The sequence below is a fragment of the Oncorhynchus masou genome, chromosome 22 (assembly GCF_036934945.1).
Source record: "Oncorhynchus masou masou isolate Uvic2021 chromosome 22, UVic_Omas_1.1, whole genome shotgun sequence".
In the NCBI taxonomy this organism is placed as follows: domain Eukaryota; kingdom Metazoa; phylum Chordata; class Actinopteri; order Salmoniformes; family Salmonidae; genus Oncorhynchus; species Oncorhynchus masou.
In genome coordinates, this window is record NC_088233.1 from 54168050 (window position 1) to 54191362 (window position 23313).

At 42.3% G+C, this 23313-nt stretch overlaps 1 protein-coding gene across 1 annotated transcript in view; it reads left to right on the forward strand.

The window, feature by feature from the left end:
• The window catches only part of LOC135509701 (la-related protein 1-like), a 93737-nt gene that overhangs the window by 698 nt on the left and 69726 nt on the right, over window positions 1–23313 (forward strand).

The following is a 23313-nucleotide window of genomic DNA, read 5'->3' on the forward strand; positions in this document are numbered from 1 at the left end:
CACTTGAAGGCCAAGCATGATCTGTTGCTGTCAGATCTATAATAGTAGGGAGTTCCTCACAGGATAATGCTGCATTGCAAGCTCCCATCTAGTGTACCTCTCCAGATAGTTAACTATATATAAAGTAAGGCCCCAAACTAGTTCTGTAATAGAGTGGATTGTAAGCTTCTTCCACGATATCATTCGAGTTCACGTTCAAAACATCGTACTCTGTCGTCTCTGACTGAGGACATCTGTTCTACAAATGCAATCAGATACATGAAGCAGATGGCTAGAATAGTTTGACAGTGTCAGGCCTCACTAGGGTACTTTACAGGCTGAGCCCAGCGAGGTTTCACATGTTGTGATATTTAAAAACCATAACGTTATCATTACACTACTGACATCGCCTGTGCAAATGATCATTTCCCATGTCTTTATTTTTGTGCCAGCTGCGGATGAAGTGATTTGGGTTGACGGTCGCTTTCCCATTACAGTTGCGTGGCTGGCTATCATGGCTGTGTAGACAATGTTAGCAACAACACGATGTCTGAACTGAATCGGCAAGGCACATTAGTACCGTAGCATTGTCATAGGTGGCACTGCGCTTTAACTTTCACGATTCAACACTATGTAACTTACGGTAGCTACTATTTTTTTTTTGGTCGATAATTGTGAAGCGCTGTTTGCAGTGACATGCTGCCAGTGGACGTCTGAAGCTCCTGATTTAATTTGAGAAAGATTAGCCTACCACGCTGGAAGTGAGTGCTGATGAGAAATAACAACGCTAGCAGCTGGGCCTAGCTAACGCTTGTTAGCTGATTTTTCAGGCTCTAGCTAACGCTTGTTGGCTGATCTTCAGGCTCTAGCTAACGCTTGTTGGCTGATCTTCAGGCTCTAGCTAACGCTAGTTGGCTGATCTTCAGGCTCTAGCTAACGCTAGTTGGCTGATCTTCAGGCTCTAGCTAACGCTAGTTGGCTGATCTTCAGGCTCTAGCTAACGCTAGTTGGCTGATCTTCAGGCTCTAGCTAACGCTTTGGCTGATCTTCAGGCTCTAGCTAACGCTAGTTGGCTGATCTTCAGGCTCTAGCTAACGCTAGTTGGCTGATCTTCAGGCTCTAGCTAACGCTAGTTGGCTGATCTTCAGGCTCTAGCTAACGCTAGTTGGCTGATCTTCAGGCTCTAGCTAACGCTAGTTGGCTGATCTTCAGGCTCTAGCTAACGCTAGTTGGCTGATCTTCAGGCTCTAGCTAACGCTAGTTGGCTGATCTTCAGGCTCTAGCTAACGCTAGTTGGCTGATCTTCAGGCTCTAGCTAACGCTAGTTGGCTGATCTTCAGGCTCTAGCTAACGCTAGTTGGCTGATCTTCAGGCTCTAGCTAACGCTAGTTGGCTGATCTTCAGGCTCTAGCTAACGCTAGTTGGCTGATCTTCAGGCTCTAGCTAACGCTAGTTGGCTGATCTTCAGGCTCTAGCTAACGCTAGTTGGCTGATCTTCAGGCTCTAGCTAACGCTAGTTGGCTGATCTTCAGGCTCTAGCTAACGCTAGTTGGCTGATCTTCAGGCTCTAGCTGACGCTAGTTGGCTGATCTTCAGGCTCTAGCTGAACGCTAGTTGGCTGATCTTCAGGCTCTAGCTAGCTAGTTGGCTGATCTTCAGGCTCTAGCTAACGCTAGTTGGCTGATCTTCAGGCTCTAGCTAACGCTAGTTGGCTGATCTTCAGGCTCTAGCTAACGCTAGTTGGCTGATCTTCAGGCTCTAGCTAACGCTAGTTGGCTGATCTTCAGGCTCTAGCTAACGCTAGTTGGCTGATCTTCAGGCTCTAGCTAACGCTAGTTGGCTGATCTTCAGGCTCTAGCTAACGCTAGTTGGCTGATTTTCAGGCTCTAGCTAACGCTAGTTGGCTGATCTTCAGGCTCTAGCTAACGCTAGTTGGCTGATCTTCAGGCTCTTAACGCTAGTTGGCTGATCTTCAGGCTCTAGCTAACGCTAGTTGGCTGATCTTCAGGCTCTAGCTAACGCTAGTTGGCTGATCTTCAGGCTCTAGCTAACGCTAGTTGGCTGATCTTCAGGCTCTAGCTAACGCTAGTTGGCTGATCTTCAGGCTCTAGCTAACGCTAGTTGGCTGATCTTCAGGCTCTAGCTAACGCTAGTTGGCTGATCTTCAGGCTCTAGCTAACGCTAGTTGGCTGATCTTCAGGCTCTAGCTAACGCTAGTTGGCTGATCTTCAGGCTCTAGCTAACGCTAGTTGGCTGATCTTCAGGCTCTAGCTAACGCTAGTTGGCTGATCTTCAGGCTCTAGCTAACGCTAGTTGGCTGATCTTCAGGCTCTAGCTAACGCTAGTTGGCTGATCTTCAGGCTCTAGCTAACGCTAGTTGGCTGATCTTCAGGCTCTAGCTAACGCTAGTTGGCTGATCTTCAGGCTCTAGCTAACGCTAGTTGGCTGATCTTCAGGCTCTAGCTAACGCTAGTTGGCTGATCTTCAGGCTCTAGCTAACGCTAGTTGGCTGATTTTCAGGCTCTAGCTAACGCTAGTTGGCTGATTTTCAGGCTCTAGCTAACGCTAGTTGGCTGATTTTCAGGCTCTAGCTAACGCTAGTTGGCTGATCTTCTGGCAGCTGACGGAACCAACTTGTGTTATCTAATGCTACACTTATGTCGGATAGTTTGACAGTTATGCTGTGTTGGACAATACTGCAGGTTTATCTAACGGGATGAAAACGTGTTCATCCACCAAATGGCCAGTAACAATACTTTTATTTAAAATGTATGTTTAGGGCGCATTTCTAACAATTTCATCTATTTGTTTATGATTCAGCTATCGGGGGCAGATAGCTGGCTCTTGAATTGTATTGATTAGAGTGTTGATTAGAGGTTGAGATTATGATTTTTCAACACCGATACCGATTATTGGAGGACCAAAAAGATACCGATTTAATCGGCAGATTTTTGTTGTTGTAATGACAATTACAACAATCCTGAATTAACACTTATTTTAACTTAATATAAAACATCAAAATCAATTTAGCCTCAAATAAATAATGAAACATGTTCAATTTGGTTTAAATAATGCAAAAACAAAGTGTTGGAGAAGAAAGTAATATGTACCATGTAAAATGTGTGCCATGTAAAAAAAAAGCTAAGGTTTAAGTTCCTTGCTCAGAACATGAACATATGATAGTTGGTGGTTCCTTTTAACATGAGACTTCAATATTCCAAGGTAAGAGGTTTTAGGTTGTAGTAATATAGTATTTATAGGACTATTTCTCTCTACCATTTGTATTTCATTTACCTTTGACTATTGGATGTTCTTATAGGTACTATAGTATTGCCAGTGTAACAGTACAGCTTCCGCCCCCCTCCTCGCCCCTACCTGGGCTCGAATCAGGAAAACATCGACAACAGCCACACTCGAGCTTCAATGCCATACAACACTCCTTCCGTGGCCTCCAACTGCTCTTAAACGCTAGTAAACCCAAATGCATGCTTTTCAACCGTTCGCACGCCCAACTAGCATCACCACCCTGTATGGTTCCGACCTAGAATATGTGGACATCTATAAGTACCTAGGTGTCTGGCTAGACTGCAAACTCTCCTTCCAGACTCATATCAAACATCTCCAATCCAAAATCAAATCTTGAGTCGACTTTCTATTTCGCAACAAAGCCTCCTTCACTCACGTCGCCAAACTTACCCTAGTAAAACTGACTATCCTACCGATCCTCGACTTCTACAAGTCTATGCTAGGTAAAGCTCCACCTTATCTCAGCTCACTGGTCACGATGGCAACACCCACCCGTAGCACACGCTCCAGCAGGTGTATCTCACTGATCATCCCTAAAGCCAAAACCTCATTTGGCTGCCTTTCCTTCCAGTTCTCTGCTGCCTGCGACTGGAACGAATGGCAAAAATCTCTGAAGTTGGAGACTTATCTCCCTCACCAACTTTAAACGTATTCTATCTGAGCAGCTAACTGATCGCTGCAGCTGTACATAGTCCATCGGTATATAGCCCACCCAATTTACCTACCTCATCCCCATACTGTTTTTATTTTACTTTTATTTTACTTTTCTGCTCTTTTGCACACCAGTATCTCTACCTGCACATATTCATCTGATCATTTATCACTCCAGTGTTAATCTGCTAAATTCTAATGATTCACTCCTATGGCCCATTTATTGCCTACTTCCCCATGCCTTTTGCACACAATGTATATAGATTTTTTTTTCCTACTGTGTCATTGACTTTTCTACTGTGTTATTGACTTGTTTACTCCATGTGTAACTCTGTTGTCTGTTCACACTGCTATGCTTTATCTTGGCCAGGTCGCAGTTGCAAATGAGAACTTGTTCTCAACTAGCCTACCTGGTTAAATAAAGGTGAAATAAAATAAAAATAACCTTGAAGCATCGTTACCCATCGCTCCACAAAAGCAGCGTCGCTTGCAGCGCAAGGGGAATAACTACTCCAAATCTAAAAGAGAGTGATTTTTGAAACAGTATTAGCGCACACCCAGCTAACTAGCTAGCCATTTCACATTGGTTTCACCAGCCATTAGGCTGATAGGCTTGAAGTCATAAACAGAGCTGTGCTTGCGAAGAGCTGCTGGCAAAATGCACAAAAGTGCTGTTTGAATGAATGGTTATGGGCCTGCTGCTGCTCAGTCAGACTGCGCTATCAAATCAGACCGAATTATAACATAACACACAGAAATACAAGCCTTTGGTCATTAATATGATCGAATCCAGAAACTATCATTTCGAAAACAAAACGTTTATTATTTCAGTGAAATACGGAACCGTTCTGTATTTTATCTAACGGGTGGCATCCCTAAGTCTAAATATTCTTGTTACATTGCACAACCTTCAATGTATGTCGTCATTGTGTCAAATTCTGGCAAATTATTTCGCAATGAGCCAGGTAGCCCAAACTGTTGCATAATACCCTGACTCTGCGTGCAATGAACGCAAGAGAAATGACACAATTTCACCTGGTTAATATTGCCTGCTAAACTGGATTAGTAGTTATAACTAGTGATTGTTTTTTATAAGATAAGTTTAATGCTAGCTAGCAATTTACCTTGGCTTCTACTGCATTTGCGTAACAGGCAGGCTACTCGTGGAGTGCAATGGTTAGGGCATTGGACCAGTTAACTGTGCGGTTGCAAGATTGGAAGAATGTGTTCTTAACTGACATGCGTAGTTAAATAAAAGGTATAAAAAAATAATAATAATCGGAAATCGGCGCCCAAAAATACAGATTTCCGATTGTTATGAAAACTTGATATCGACCCTAATTAATCGGCCATTCCAATTAATCGGTCGACCTCTAGTATTGATTCATCATATTTACAGCCGCCACATGATCAAAAGCTAGCTTGATGTTAGCCAGTAAGTTAGTTAGCTCATTTGCTATGCAAGCTACCTATCAGCTTGGATGAAGACAACCCAATTAGTTTGTGTACTTGGCGCCTAATACGTTCTATCATATCCTTCTGATATAGAATAAATGAGACCCTAGTTTATTACACTGACCAATAATATAAACGTAACAAGTAAAGCGTTGATCCCATGTTTAATAAGCAGAATTAAAATATCCCAGAAATGTTCCATACACACATTATTTCTCTCAATTTTGTGCACAAATGTAATTCGCTTCTTGATATGCCACAAGTCAGGTGGGTGGATTATCTTTAAAGGAGGAATACTCACTAACAGAATGTAAACAGCATGATCATTACACAGGTGCACTTTGCTGGGGACAATAAAAGGCCACTCTAAAATGTACCGTTTTGTCACACAACACTATGCCACAGATGTCTTGAGACTTCAGAGAGCGTGCAATTGGCATGCTGACTGCAGGATTATCCACCAGAGCTGTTGCCGGAGAATTCTCTTCCATAAGCCGCCTCCAACGTCATTTTACAGAATTTCGCAGTACGTCCAACTGGCCTCACAACCGCAGACCACGTGTAATCACGCCAGCCCAGGCCCTCCACATCTGGTTTCTTTACCTGCGGGATCATCAGACTAGCCTCCCAGACGGCTGATGAAACTGGGTTTGCAAAACCAAAGAAATTCTGCACAAATGGTGGTCATGCCAGATACTGTTTTCTGATCCACGCCCCTACCTTTTAAATTATTATTATTATTCTTTTTTTTAAAGATGTGACCAACAGATGCATATCTGTGTTCCCAGTCATGTGAAATCCATAGATTAGGGCCTAATTAATTAATTTAAATTGACTGATTTCCGTATATATCAAATCAAATTTGATTTCACATGCATCGAATGCAACAGGTGAAATGCTTACTGGCAAGCTCTTAAAAAACAATGCAGTTCAAGAAAGAGTTAAGAGAATATTTACTAAATAAACTAAAGTAAAAATAGTAAAATAAAAAGTAACACAATAAAAATGACAAGGCTATATACATGGGGTACCAAGTCAATGAACATGACACAAGTCATTTTTCCAACAATTGCTTACAGACATTATTTAACTTATAATTCACTGTATCACAATTCCAGTGGGTCAGAAGTTTACATACACTTAAGTCAACTGTGCCTTTAAAAAGTTTGGAAAATTCCAGAAAATGATAGGCTAATTGACGTAATTTGAGTCAATTGGAGGTGTACCTGTGGATGTATTTTAAGGCCTACCTTCAAACTCAGTGTCTCTTCGCTTGACATCATGGGGAAATCAAAAGAAATCAGGGACAAAGATTGTACTTTTTGGAGAAAAGTCCTCTGGTCTGATGAAACAAAAATAGAACTGTTTGGCCATAATGACCATTGTTATGTTGGGAGGAAAAAGGGGGAGGCTTGCAAGCCAAAGAACACCATCCCAACTGTCAAGCACTCGGGTGGCAGCATCATGTTGTGGGGTGCTTTTCTGCAGGAGGGACTGGTGCACTTCACAAAATAGATGGCATCATGGGGTGGGAAAAATTACCTGTGTATATTGGAATATCTCAAGACATCAGTCAGGAATTTAAAGCTTGGTCGCAAATGCGTCTTCCAAATGGACAATGACCAAGCATACTTTCAAAGTTGTGTCAAAATGGATTAAGGACAACAAAGTCAAGGTAATGGAGTGGCCATCACAAAGCCCTGACCTCAATCCTATAGAAAATTTGTGGGCAGAACTCAAAATGCCTGTCTGAGCAAGGAGGCCTACAAACCAGACGGTTACACCAGCTCTGTCAGGAGGAATGGGCCGAAATTCACCAAACTTATTGTGGGAAGCTTGTGGAAGGCTACCCAAAACGTTTGACCCAAGTAAAAAAAAATTAAAGGCAATGCTACACTCAATTAGTATTTGGTATGTAAACTTCTGACCCACTGGAAATGTGATGAAAAAATGAAAGCTGAAATAAATCATTCTCTCTACATTCTCTATTATTAGAATGTAAAATTCTGACATTTTACATTCTTAAAATAAAGTGGTGATCCTAACTGACCTAAAACGGAATGTTTACTAGTATTGAATGTCAGGAATTGTGAAAGTGTTTAAATGGATTTGGCTAAGGTGTATGTAAACTTCCGACTTCAACTGTGTAGGGAGGGGTTAAGTGACTGCATCGATAAACAGCAAGTAGCAGCAGTGTAAAAACAAATGGTGGGGGGGGGTCAATGTAAATAGTCTGTTGGCCATTTGATTAGTTATTCAGCAGTCTTCTGGCTTCGGGGTAGAAGCTGTTAAGGATCCCATTGGTTCTAGACTTGGCTTTCCGGTACCGCTTGCCGTGCGGTAGCAGAGAGAACAGTCTATGACTGGGGTGACTGGAGTCTTTGACTATTTTTTTAATATGAACTGTAACACAGTAAAATCATTGAAATTGTTGCATGTTGTGTTTATATTTTTGTTCAGTGTAGTTGGTTACCTTGCTAGCAAGTTTAGTGTTATCTGTGTCACTATGTGTTTGACACAGATTGTGAGGAGACCAGTGTGAAATCTGAATCTGCAGTTCGCAAACTATTCATTCTTTTTGAACAAGTCTTTTAATTATTTAATTTTTTTGGTACGGACTCCAGACAGTTTTTCTAAGTGACTCGTTCATTTAAGCCGGTCATTTGATCTGCTAATGCTGATCTCAATGAGTCCTACAGCAGGATTAATACATACAGACCAACTTTCTGTATCCACGCAGGAACATCATGAAAAGAGAGAAGACAAATACCTGTTTTAGAACTGATAATTGATAGCATGGTGCACAACATTGTACTTATCACCCTCACAGCAGTCAAACAAGGCCTTCCGCCAGGAGTTGTTTACAATCTAGTCTGGTTGCGGCCATAACTAGACCTTATCTCAAATGTATCAAGAAATTATCTGATTTGTATGCCGAGCAAACAACAAATGTCCATTGTTTAAAGCACCCTTTTACAAGTCTGTCACATGTGACAGCTCAGGCCAGTATGATGTAGCACTGTGATAGTTGCTCTCACTCCACTGGAAGTTAATAGGAAGATTATTTTAAAATCGCAAAAATGTCTATCATACATGTCAGATTTCAATACTGGCTAGGGCTGAGCGGTGTACCGTTTTTTGGTACAAACAACACTATTTAAAGTGCCCACTATTATATTCTAACTATAGTATTAGAATAGACCTTTCCATGATTCCAACAGTTAAACCAAGTGTGTTGCTCTAAATTGCAAGTCACACATTTGGTTAAAAATAAGGCCCAGATTGCTTGCCAATATCGTGTAGCAGTGTAGAAATGTTCTCATATGCAGAAATAAAAAATTATTACTTTTTTTGGTTTAAAAAAAAAACCTGACAGTATTATGTTTTTTAATAACAAGTTCTAAATTTGCTTTGAGTAGTGTGTGACCCTAGGGTGGCAACACATACATTCTAAGTGATTTCAATGGGTCTTTCTCCATTCTGATTGTTTTATACTGTTCAATTTTTCAAAAACCTTGATATATTATTTTGGACATATCGCCCAGCCCTAATTTAAAAAAAAAATATATTTTTTTTTTCATTTAAACCAGGTAGGCTAGTTGAGAACAAGTTCTCATTTGCAACTGCGACCTGGCCAAGATAAAGCATAGCAGTGTGAACAGACAACACAGAGTTACACATGGAGTAAACAATTAACAAGTCAATAACACAGTAATACTGGCCATTGTCATAACGCAGGAGGATGTCTTCTCTCGAATGAGCCATTGATCATATTTTTGCGATATTCCTACCTTGAGAAATATGTAATTTGTCTATAATCCAGGGTGCATTGCATGGTACCATTGCCAGAGATGTTATAAAAAGGAATCCAATGAATGAAGGAACCTATAACGCCCCACCCAGCAGACTGTCGACCAAACATGTACAGGTTGTCATGTCGCGTCACGCGGTTGCTAAACAAATCGTTTTGCAATCCCTTCTTAAAGTCAGTGTATATGTCGAGAAACGTGCCTATTTTCCTCAAGTACGTAATGTCACAATTCCAAAGCTATATGATACTAGATAGCAAATTCATTATCCCAGAAAAGATTTGTAATGTACCCCTTGTTGATGCAATTTGTGCTAATGTTAGGACAAGAGCGCTCCAGTTTTATTACAAATTCAAAATAGACTGAAGTAGGGAAATATGTGTTACCACGACCTGATGATTTGCAATAATTGCGTCCCGTCTATTTTCAGTTTAGGCTACTTTGCTGGTGTCACTAGTTACTACAGCCACAATGTCAAAATTATGAAAACAACAAATGTGCTTTTGGGTTAATTTAGGATAATACATAAGGTTAGCAATATGGTTAGGGGTAACGGTTGGGTTTAAAATCTGATTTGAACAAGATACATGTTAGCAAGATAAATGTTAGTAATAAGAAGGGTTTATAACTTTGTGGCTGTGGTAACTAGTGAAGACCCCTACTTTACAAACTGCTAGTGCCATTTTGAATTGGTTAGCCTAGCCTAGTCCAGTGGTTAACAAACTTTTTATTCAACCTACAGCTGCGTACCAGGGTCAGTGCACTCTCAAATGTTTTTTGCCATCACTTTGTGGGAAGTGACAAAGAGCTCTTAAAGGACCAGGGCACAAATAATAATAAATAATTGTGCCCTTTTTATTTAGCAATCTTACATATAAAACCTTATTTGTTCATCAAAAATGGTGAATAACTCACCACAGGTTAATGAGAAGGGTGTGCTTGAAAGGATGCACATAACTCTGCAATGTTTGGTTGTATTGGAGAGAGCCTGTCTTAAATAATTTTCCACACACAGTCTGTGCCTGTATTTAGTTTTCATGCTCGTGAGGACCAAGAATCCACTCTCACATAGGTATGTTGTTGCAAAGGGCATCAGTGTCTTAACAGCGCGACTTGTCAGGGCAAGAAACTAAGGGCAGTCCAATCCAGAAATCTGGCAGTGGCTTCTGATTAAATAACATTTTCACAGAACCGCTTGTTGCAATTTCTGTCATGTTCAGTTATCGGTAAGTGGACAGGAGGCAGGGTATGAAGGGATAACGAATCCAGTTTGTCAGTTTATGGAAAATACCTGCATAATTACGCACCTAGCTCGCTCACGTGCTTCGCTATATCACATTTGACATTGTCCGTAAGCTTGAGTTCATTTGCACACAAAAAAATCATACAATATGGAAAGACCTGTGTGTTGTCCTTGTTAATGCAGACAGAAAAGAGCTCCAACTTCTTAATCACAGCCTCAATGTTGTACAGCACATTGAATATAGTTGTGGAGAGTCCCTGTATTCCTAGATTCAGATCATCCAGGCAGGCCAGTCGTGTGAGAAGCTTGTTTCTCAATTTAAAAAAACAACATTTCAATACTTTGTCCCTTGATAACCAGCACACTTCTGTATGTTGTAAAAGCGTTACGTGGTCGTTGCTCAAATCATTGCATAGTGCAGAAAATAAACAAGAGTTCAGGGGCCTTGCTTAACATAAAGCAAGGCCCCTCTTACACAAAACAACGGGAGCAACTGCTTCAATGCCCGTTTACCACTCCACTATGTCTCCCAGTCATGGCTTTTGCGCCATCAGAACAAATACCAACACATCTTGACCACCAAAGTCCATTTGATGTCACAAAGCTGTTCAGTACTTCAAAAATATAATCTCATGCTGTCCTGGTTTGCGGAAGATAATGTTTTCCTTAATTTACCCCCCATAAATGTAATGGACATACACCAGGAACTGTGCCAGGCCCGCCACATCTGTTGACCCATCCAGCTGTAAGACACAGAATTCACTGGCTTGTATGCCAAGCAGTAATTGTTTCAAAACATCTCCTGCCGTGTCACTGATGCGTCATGAAACAGTGTTGTTTGCTGAAGACATTGTCTGTATAGCTTTTTTGGCCTTTTCCCACAGCGTTGTCCCAGCCATATCTGCGTCAGCAGGAAGAATTTAGTATTTGACAATAGTATGGGGCTTGCCTGTCCTAGCCACTCGGTAGCTCACCAGACGCTTCTAGCCTCTCCTTATTAATTAATCTATTGCGTTTATACATGTCTCACTACTTGAAAGTAGAGTGGCTTATTTTTCACATTGTCATGTTTCTAAATGTCTGCACAAGAGTGAAGGTTTCCCGTGAGATAGTAACGGTTAATGTGATTGGATGTTAATTATTTGACTAGGCTACCTGTAGATGGTTTAATTTTATTTTTGGCAATGAAACGAGGCTACTCAGGCGAGGAAAACAAACCTTACCCAGATGCATAGCCTCGTTGGAAAATATAAATGTACTGTTTGAATTTTTCTTTAAAAATAAACATGTAAATCACAGTTTTATTTGGCGTATACCTGGCATGTTTTGCTATACCCCAACATGTGTCAGGGGACTAAACATTGATTGGCAGGGTTCCAACCCAAAAAAGTTTTGCTCTACTCAGAACCAAAAACCAATCCTCCATATCAACAGGCATATATCAAATCCATCCTATCTTGACAAGATCACAGAGACACACTGACTGGCACACAGACATTGTGAAGCCAAGAGATACACGCTTGACCTCTCTCCGGCCCAAGTAACTTAGTCTTGACATAGAACAGATACTGCAACCCCGCCACAGTATTATACAAACACATTCTGATGAGAAGTAACTTACAAACATATGATGAATATAAAACATCTTACCTATGTTACCAACTAATTCTGATTTATTCCCCAACATGTGTAATTCAATGCGCTTGTCTGGGCTATAGTAGTAAAATCCAAATGTTTTTTTTTTTTTTTTTTTTTTGAACCATAGTAGACCATCTTAAAACAATTCCAAATGTCAGCTTAGACTTTTAAGAATTAACAAAACAAGGCTATGCTGTTGCACAGGCTTCTACAAGCAAGCGCCACTGCTGATCTCACTACCTTTTTGAATATTGTGTTCCACTATATAACCAGTTAATATTACGATTTCAATACATTCATCTTAAATGGCGCTTGATTTTTTTTATGAACTAAATATATACCTGGCCAAAAGTATGTGGACGCCTGCTCGTCGAACATTGTATTCCAAGATCATGGGCCTTAATATGGAGTTGGTCCCCCCCCTTTGCTGCTATAACAGCCTCCACTCTTCTGTGAAGGCTTTCCACTAGATGTTGGGACATTGCTGATGGGACTTGCTTCCATTCAGCCATGAACATTATTGAGGTCAGGCACTGATGTTGAACGATTAGACCCGGCTTGCAGTCGGTGTTGGAATTCATCCTAAAGGTGTTTAATGGGGTTGAGGTCAGGGCTCTGTGCAGGCCAGTCAAGTTCTTCCACACCGATCTTGACAAACCATTTCTGTAGGGGCCTCACTCAGTGGTGTTGTCATACTGAAACAGGAAAGGGCCTTCCTCAAACTGTTGCCACTAAGTTGCAAGCACAGGATCGTCTCGGATGTCATTGTATGCTGTAGCATTAAGATTTCCCTTCACTGGAACTAAGGGGCCTAGCTCGAACCATGAAAAACAGCCCCAGACCATTCTTTCTCCTCCACCAAATTTTACAGTTGGCACTATGCATTTGGGCAGGAAGCATTCTACTGACATCCGCTAAACCCACATGCGTCCGTCGGATTGTCACATGGTGAAGGGTGATTCATCACTCCAGAGAACGAATTTCCACTCCTCCAGAGTCCAATGGAGGCAAGCTTTACACCACTCCAGCCGACGCTTGGCATTGCTCATGGTGATCTTAGGCTTGTGTGCGGCTGCTCGACCATGGAAACCGTTTTAATGAAGCTCCTGATGAACAGTTCTTGTGCTGACGTTGCTTGCAGAGTCAGTTTGTAACTTTTGCAACATTTTTACGCACTTCAGCACTTGGCAGTCCCGTTCTGTTAGCTGTTCTGGCCTACCACTTCACTGCTGAGCTGTTGTTGCTCCTAGACATTTCCACTTCACAATAACAGGGCTTACAGTTGACCGGGGAACCTCTAGCAGGGCAGAAATGTTACCAACTGACTTCTTGGAGAGGTGGCATCCTATGATGGTGGCATGTTGAAAGTCACTGAGCTCTTCAGTAAGGTCAGTCTACTGTCAATGTTTGTCTATGGAGATTGCATGGCGGTGTGCTCGATTCACTAGTTGCCCTTGACAATCAATCCACTAATTTGAAGGGGTGTCCACTTTTGTATATAGTGTATATGAGGCAATTAGGATTTGTTATCTGTAATAGTTATGATAAATTAGGCATTGTTGCGCACTGTTGGCATATAGATAAACGTGCACTTATTTTTCAAGTGTGTGCCTGTTTTTATTAGAGTACTGAAAAACAATCAGGCGAGGCCTCGAACAATAACAGAATGTCATGCCCATCTCTGTAGGCTGCAATAAAGTTACAACTGTGATCCTCTTCTTTTGGCCTTTTATTTTTGCCATGAAGTGTTTGCTATATGCTGTAACAGCTGTTGGTTTTAAAACCAGCAGCACAGCTTTGAAGGGGTTCTTCTCAATGATGGGGAAGAAATTAGCTGGGTCTAGGTTTGTGGTGGAATAGGCTATTCCTTCACTTCAATTTAAATGTTTCTCCCAAAGCATAATGGTCTGGTCCGCTTGACCAGACGGTGGTGTGCACTATGCAGCTCTAATCATTAGTGAACCAAAAAGTAGATTTTTAAACTGAGGTACTTGCTTACTATAGCAAAAAGTGAAACTCTGGGTAGTGAAGTCCTCCCTTCCTCTCTCTCAGCTGTTTATGTCAGCCCGTCTACCCAGGTCTCTCAGCTCTAGACTTTTGATCTTTAAAGGGATGCTTTTCCGTAGAGTTGCAGCCAGTCCACATGGTCACGCAGTGCCTCTATTACATTATTTTGGGAGAACCCTGCACTAGTGTACCTGTAGACTTCCAACCATTGCGCTAATGCTAGTTAGCATTGGCTCGTGAAACTACCTAACTTCCTTCATGCTGCACGCAGAGATATAAACATGGTATCCACGAGTTCCAGAATCTTGCAATATCCCTTTAAAGAGTTGCATCTGTTTTTGGCTCATCGACATGGACACATCCCAGTGAAAGCACACTGTGCTTCAGATGGGAGTGCTGGCCTATGCCTAGGGTGTGTGTTGCTGTCGCCTCAGGCAGAGGCACAGGGGCCTTTTTCCTGCTCAGCCAGCACTCCAGTGTTTGAGCCTGTTACTCAGCTGGTGGTGATGTCACCCTACTGATCATGTGACGCTAGTGAGTGTCTTCGAGATGTGTGCGCAAGAGGGAGGGAGTGTGTATGGCTGCGGGTGTCTTTTCCTCCATGTTTGGTTCTCACTGACCTCCGTCGTCATGGTGTTGCAGCTCTTCTCGTTAGATCTAATCTAGGACACTACTATGTGTTGAAGTGCCTTAGATGCAGACCGCTACAGACTGCTTTCTATTTCAGTTGATTCATTATCTTCCCCTGAGCCCAGTTCTTGTGCAGCTTCTGTCAGAATAAGTGCTGATAGACTAAACAGCATTTCTTTGGTGTCTTTCATGTCTGATGGTTGGTGTGGCAGTTTAAGCTAATTTCCTGAAATTCTACACATTTTGCCATGGCTTATGCTATGTTCTTATGCGATGAGTGACTCAAACATAACAATCGGTGCAATGACAAAATACCTCAATCTATAATATTTTGAATGTCAGATTCTCCCTGACTGTCTAGCCTTTATTTAGGTGATTTGTTAGTTCTCAAAGATGATCTTATTTAAGAATACACTCCGTGGCCACCCACACAGACAGCATCGTGAAGAAGGCGCAGCAGTGCCTCTTCAACCTCAGGAGGCTGAAGCAATTCGGCTTGTCACCAAAAGCACCCACAAACTTCTACAGATGCACAATCGAGAGCATCCTGGCGGGCTGTATCACCGCCTGGTACGGCAACTGCTCCGCCCACAACCGTAAGGCTCTCCAGAGGGTTGTGAGGTCTGCACAACGCATCACCAGGGGCAAACTACCTGCCCTCCAGGACACCTACACCACCCAATGTCACAGGAAGGCCATAAAGATCATCAAGGACAAGAACCGCCATGCCTGTTCACCCCACTATCATCAAGAAGGCGAGGTCAGTACAGGTGCATCAAAGCTGGGACCGAGAGACTGAAAAACAACTTCTATCTCAAGGCCATCTGACTGTTAAACAGCCACCACTAACATTGAGTGGCTGCTGCCAACACACTGACTCAACTCCAGCCACTTTAATAATGGGAATTGATGGGAAATGATGTAAAATATATCACTAGCCACTATAAACAATGCTACCTAATATAATATTTACATACCCTACATTATTCATCTCATATTGCCTGGACCGATGTTCCTGTTGCGTCATGCTGATGGATTTGGCGTAATCAGCATGAGTCCATGGCCCCATCCTCTGCCTGGTGTCAACGGTACAGGCTGGTGGTGTAGGGAATGTTTTCCTGGCACACGTTAGGCTCCTTGATACCAATTGAGAAATATTTGAACGCCACCTTGTAGAATCCATTCCCCCAGAGAATTCAGGCTGTTCTGGAGGCAAAGGTGGGTCCGATTGGGTATTGTACGAAAATGTATGTATATACTAACCACTGTAAATCGCTCTGGTTGAGGGTGTCTGCAAATTCATGCTAATGTAAAATGTACCTAAAAAAATAGCCACTTAGTCTATATAGGTCAATTTATCGCCATTATCTTGTTTATCTGGTTTTAGTCTTGGTTTACACAAATGTTTTACCATTACAAATATTTGAGTTAATTTGTGGGTTGTTTGGACCCTGTTGACGATTCCTCATAGGTGGAGGTTGGGCCATAGCGGCTTGCTTCTGGGCTGAACACAAGCTGGAGTGGGGGCACAGAACACTTCTTGCTACGTTTGAGCATGTTTCTCTACTTCCCTTGAAGCCGTAACCACACAGTCAGATTTTGGTTAGGGGTTCGAGCCAGAAAAAATGGTTGAAACCCTATTGTATTTGTTGGCTATTATTATTTGAGATCCTCTGTCAATTTTGTTTAAAAATGCACCTTTTCATGAGATGGTAAGGCCCAGGAGGGTTCAACTTTGCAAGATGGTAAAAGGCCATGGGCCACACCCTCTCGTGCGATCACATGCCAATTGGCCACATGGTGGCGCTAAAACAAGCAACTGAGAAAGCAAACTGAACAAGTCCCCTGAAATTCAGTACATACAGTGCCTTCAGAAAGTATTCACATCCCTTAACTTTTTCCACATTCTGTTGTTACAGCCTGCATTTATAATTTGAGATTTTTTGTCACTGGCCGACACACGAGTGGCGCAGCGGTCTAAGGCACCAACTCAGTGCAAGAGGTGTCACCACAGTCCCTGGTTTGATTGGGGGTACCATAGGGTGGTGCGCAATTGACCCAGCGTCATCCGGGCTTGGCTGGGGTAGGCCATCATTGTAAATAATTTGTTCTTAACTGAGTTGCCAAGTTAAAGGTTACACACCACACTGACCAAAAAGTTTCACCAAAATTTATATGTTATTTTGTATCAAAAAATATAAAATTTAGCACTATTTAAAGTGTCAAATAAACTTGATTGACCAATCAGGACCTGAATATGACTGCACGTCACAATATTTTAATGAGTTCATACATTTTTTACATTTTTTTTAACGTGTTTACACTCATTCGTATTTCATGTCACAACGATTAATCGATACCTATGCTATGATTCTGGTAAAGTTGTCTCGCACTCCTACAGTGCTGGTCATAAAAAAAGCTAGCTAACTCATGGATGCAAACAATGTTCTTCCCCCAAAACACAGTAAAACGACAATCTGTTTCAGTGGCTATAGTTAGCTTGCTAACTATATAGCTAGGTGTCATCTAACATAACCCTCATTTATAAGACCGTTCTTATTTGATTAATTGTCGGACCCATCTATGTGAAGCTAGCCACAATAAGGATTAGCCACAATAGTGGACTTTGCCTTCAAAATAAATGTATGGCATAATTCTATTTGTATTCATTTGCATCATTGTAAATTACACTTTGGTTTTGAAGGCTAACCGCAAAGTCCACTATTGAACCCAATGTCCTTATTGTGGCGAGCCAAATGAAGCTAGCTGGCTGCTTATACCGTTAGCTTTGGGCAACAGTAGCTGGCTAGCATTTATTTTCATGAAATGAAGTTCAATTTCAAAAGGGTGAACAACAAGTGGAAACTTGGCTTACTACCTCATCCCCATACTGTATTTATTTATTTATTTATCTTGCTCCTTTGCACCCCAGTATCTCTACTTACACACTCATTTTCTGCACCCTTTTCTCCCCAATTTTGTGGTTTCCAATTACGCTCTTGTTTCATTGCTGTAACTTCCCAACGGGCTTGGGAGAGGCGAAGGTTGAGTCATGCATCCTCAGAAACATGATCCGCCATGCAGCGCTCCTTAACATCCGCCCGCTTAACCCAGAAGCCAGCCGCACCAATGTGTTGGAGGAAACACCGGTCAATAAATGACAACTGTGTATACATCAATGATGTTGCTCTTGCTGCTGGTGATTATCTGGTACACCCCTATTCAGACAACACCATTCTGTATACTTCTGGCCCCTTTTTGACGAGCTTCAATGCCATACAACTCTCTTTCTGTGGCCTCCAACTGCTCTTAAACGCAGGGAAAACTAAATGCATGCTATTCAACCGATCACTGCCCGCACCTGCTCGCCCGTCCAGCATCACTACTCTGGACGGCTCTGACTTAGAATACTTGGACAACTACAAATACCTAGGTGTCTGGTTAGACTGTAAACTCTCCTTCCAGACGCTCATTAAATATCTCCAATCAAAAATTAAATTGGCTTCCTATTTCGCAACAAAGCATCCTTCACTCATGCTGCCAAACTTACCCTTGTAAAACTGACCATCCTGCCGATCCTCGGCTTCAGTGATGTCATCTATAAAATAGCCTCCAACACTCTACTCAACAAACTGGATGCAGTCTATCACAGTGCCATCCGTTTTGTCACCAAAGCCCCATACACTACCCACCATTGCGACCTGTACACTCTCGTTGGTTGGCCCTCGCTTCATACTCGCCGCCAAACCCACTAGCTACAAGTCTCTGCTAGGTAAAGCCCCTCCTTATCTCAGCTCACTGGTCACCATAGCAGCACCCACTCGTAGCATGCGCTCCACCAGGTATATCTCACTGGTCACCCCCAAAGCCAATTCCTCCTTTGGTCGTCTTTCCTTCCAGTTCTCTGTTGCCAATGACTGGAACGAACTACAAAAGTCTCTGAAGCTGGAGACTCCCATCTCCCTCACTAGCTTTCAGCACCAGCTGTCAGAGCAGCTCACAGATCACTGCACCTGTGCATAGCCCATCTGTAAACAGCCCATCCAACTACCTCATCCCCATACTGTATTTATTTATCTTGCTCCTTTGCACCCCAGTATCTCTACTTACACACACATTTTCTGCACATCTACCATTCGTGTAAAATTGCTATATTGTAATTACTTCACCACCATGGCCTATTTATTGCCTTAACTCCCTTATCTTACCTCATTTGCACACACTGCATATAGACTTTTTGTTTTATTTTGTTCTACTGCCATATTGCCTATGTTTTGTTTATTTCATGTGTATGTTTTGAATTGCTATGCTTTATCTTGGCCAGGTCGCAGTTGCAAATGAGAACTTGTTCTCAACTAGCCTACCTGGTTAAATAAAGGTGTAAAATAAATACATAACTGAAGTCAGGATGCAAGAGCATCCTATGGGAGTCACGGTCGGTTGTGACCACCTGGGATTGAACCTGGGTCTATTGTGATGCCTCAAGCACTGTGATGCAATGCCTTAGACCGCTGGCCACTCGGGAGGCCCCAGCCTTTGATGTTCTTGATTGTCAATTGTTATTGAATAAACTCACTTGCTATATCTTTACATGACCTGCCATCACATGGTTGGAGTTATTTATCCAATAAAACCCAATGTTCTTCAATGGAAGCTTCTCTAACATATACAGTGTATTCGGAAAGTATTCAGACCCCTTCCCTTTTTGCACTTTTTGATACTTTACAGCCTTAATCTAAAATAGATAAAATAAATATTCCTCCATAAATCTAAGCACAATACCCCATAATGACATAGCGAAAACGTCTTTTTACACATTTTTGCAAGTTGTAAACAAAAAAAAAAAAAATAAAAAGTACCTTATTTACATAAGTATTCAGACCCTTGTTTATGAGACTCGAAATTGAGCTCGGGTGCATCCTGTTTCTATTGATTATCCTTGAAATGTTTCTACAACTTGACTGGACATGATTACAACTAAGCCATGAGGTCGGGAATTGTCCGTAGAGCTCCGAGACAGATCTAGATAAAGGTTCCCAAGAACTGTGTCCTCCATTCTTAAATGGGAGAAGTTTGGAACCACCAATACTCCTAAACCTGGACTCCCAGCCAAACTGAGCAATCGGGGGAGGTGACCAGGAACCCAGTGGTCACTGACGGATCTCCCGAGTTCTTCTGGGAACCTTCCAGAAGGACAACCATCTCTGCTGAACTCCATCAATCAGGCCTTTATGGTGGAGTGGCCAGACAAAAGCCACTCCTCAGTAAAAGTCACACGACAGCCCGCTTGGAGTTTGCCAAAAGGCACCTAAACGACTCTCAGACCATGAGAAACAAGATTCTCTGGTCTGATGAAGCCAAGATTGAACTGCTAGGTCTGAATGCTAAGATCTGGAGGAAACCAGGCACCATCCTTACGGTGAAGCATGGTAGTGGCAGCATCATGCTGTGGGGATGTGCCCATGTGCATACGTATTTTACCACGAAACACATTCTAGAGTTTGGTCCATGTTTAGAAAACAGTTGAGGGGGCTTGTACAAGTTCAAGCTTTTCAATCCCTCTGACAGTATGGGTAACTGCATTACAGCAGGATCATTTTTACTGTCCTTCCCACAACCTCAGGCTGTGTCATTGCTCATGCCCTGGCTGTTTCCATTTTATTTTGTGGTTTCAGCATTATTTTTCTGAAGGTCATACTGAAAAACACCTTGAGTTCACAATCAGCATTGCTGATAAAATTCCCCCACTCCTTCTTAACCTATTTTTATCTTGGAAAGTTAATGTATAATCTGTTTATAGACCTGAGTACATACACATAGACTGCCTTGTTGCGGCAAGGAGGCTCTTGCATGAAATCTGTAGCCTAGTTCAGCCATTCTCAATCTTTTTTTGTGCCAGGAACCAGCAAGGCATGGCCGCCTTGTTCTCGGGACCGCGTTGGTAAAACAAATAGACAACCGCTTTTTTTCTTTGTAAAACAAACTCTTCATTGATTTTTACTTTACTCTAAAAATAATGAACAATGTATTTACTTGGCTACTTCCATGGTTTGTCTGTGCTGTCTTCATGGGCAGTGTCTCTCTCTGGGCTGTCTGTAAATGACCAAAACAATAGAAATACGTGATCCATGTCTACATCACCCGTGTCGACCCGTGTTGAGAATATGGGGAACATATTGAAAATGCCTCCACTCGGTCTCTCCAGACACCCGGCTTTTTCTTGAAAGCGGCAATTTTACCGTTTGCTTGGAAAATGTCACTTGCTCAGCCCTGCATGGATAGGTTGAGCAGCAGTCTCGTTGTTACCGATCCGGAAACAACGGTCCCATCCTAAACCATCGTTCAGAACATTTCCCTTGCAGTTGTATTCTGAGGCAAATCTCTGCACCAAATAAATTATTCATATGAAGAGAATATATACGAAATGCGGGCATGTCAGTTGTCTCATGAAATTGGATTGTAAACCAATTTGATGCGCAGGCTCTGTCTAAAACCTATGATTCAATATCATCGGCTATATCCTTGTTTCTATGCGTGACGGTATCATTGTAAAGTTCGATTAGGCAGATTTTTGTAGCAGCAGATAGGCCTAAAACCTCTTGGCTATGACCAGTTTATCAGCTATAGTGAAAGAAGCCTTGCACTTGGAAAATGTTTTGAGAGAGTAAAGCATTTATGTTTGGTTGGTTCTCTTTTTTAAAGTTTTTTTAGTTTAGCATTTTTGATGGCTTCATAGCATCATTGCCGAGGCAAATCTGACATACCACACAGACCGGTTTTGGCGGGCAGCTGTCATTTGAAACAAATCCAGGGAGAGCAAGGACTAGCGTGTGTGTGTGTGTGTTGGTGTAGCTATACTTCATAAGTCTTTATACACTGCTCAAAAAAATAAAGGGAACACTAAAATAACACATCCTAGATCTGAATGATTGAAATATTCTTATTAAATACTTTTTTCTTTACATAGTTGAATGTGCTGATGACAATCACACATTATCAATGGAAATCAAATTTATCAACCCATGGAGGTGCGGCCCCCCCCCAAAGAAATACCATGACTGACCCACCGCCAAACCGGTCATGCTGGAGGATGTTGCAGGCAGCAGAACGTTCTCCACTGCGTCTCCAGACTCTGTCACGTCTGTCACAAGTGCTCAGTGTGAACCTGCTTTCATCTGTGAAGAGCACAGGGCGCCAGTGGCGAATTTGCCAAGCTTGGTTTTCTTCTGCAAATGCCAAACGTCCTGCACGGTGTTGGGCTGTAAGCACAACCCCCACCTGTGGACGTCGGGCCCTCATACCACCCTCATGGAGTCTGTTTCTGACCGTTTGAGCAGACACATGCACATTTGTGGCCTGCTGGAGGGCATTTTGCAGGGCTCTGGCAGTGCTCCTCCTGCTCCTCCTTGCACAAAGGCGGAGGTAGCGGTACTGCTGCTGGGTTGTTGCCCTCCTACGGCCTCCTCCACGTCTCCTGATGTACTGGCTTGTCTCCTGGTAGCGCCTCCATGCTCTGAACACTACGCTGACAGACACAGCAAACCTTCTTGCCACAGCTCGCATTGATGTGCCATCCTGGATGAGCTGCACTACCTGAGCCACTTGTGTGGGTTGTAGACTCCGTCTCATGCTACCACTAGAGTGAAAGCACCGCCAGCATTCAAAGTGACCAAAACATCAGCCAGGAAGCATAGGAACTGAGAAGTGGTCTGGTCACCACCTGCAGAACCTCTCCTTTATTGGGGGTGTCTTGCTAATTGCCTATAATTGCCACCTGTTGTCTATTCCATTTGCACAACAGCATGTGAAATTTATTGTCAATCAGTGTTGCTTCCTAAGTGGACAGTTTGATTTCACAGAAGTGTGATTGACTTTGAGTTACATTGTGTTGTTAAGTGTTCCCTTTATTTTTTTGAGCAGTGTAGTTAGGCTGTCTTGCTGGCACAAGTTCTTGCAATAGGACATTATTGGTGTCATCAGCTGTGGATGTAGCTTTTGGCACCTTACCCCGCCTAATAAATAGAGTTGAGGAAAATACTTGTCAGCACATGTCAATGAACAGAACTATCCCATCCCCCAAATCCCAATACGTTCCTAAAGAAAAATATGTATTATGATGGACAAGGGCAGTGGACCATTGCTTTGACTGTAGAACACCCGGGGTATTTCTCACCAAAATCATGTGGAAGTTGTTTCCAATATTACTGGAGCTATGTTTTTTTCTTTCTTTTCGCAGTGGATTGGTTGCCATATCGCGGGCCATTCTAAACTACTCACAAGCCGCTATTTTTTTGTTTTGATAACAAACAACATTACTAGCTAGCAACCTGAACTTGACCACAGAATGTGCTATGCTCAAATTTGGATTGCTCAGGAAAAACTGAAAATGCACTCAGCAAAAAGATGCTTCAAAGGTACACTGCATATGGAAGAGTGGGGTGTGTATACTTGTGTGAGAGAGAGGATGTGCGTTAGATTAAGAACTTTTCTCAACAATGCAGTAATCAATATCATAGTCAATAGTGTGAGGGAGAGTGTATAGGCCTATGTGAAGTTATCTGAACAGAACCAAATGTTTAGTGTATTCATACGTTT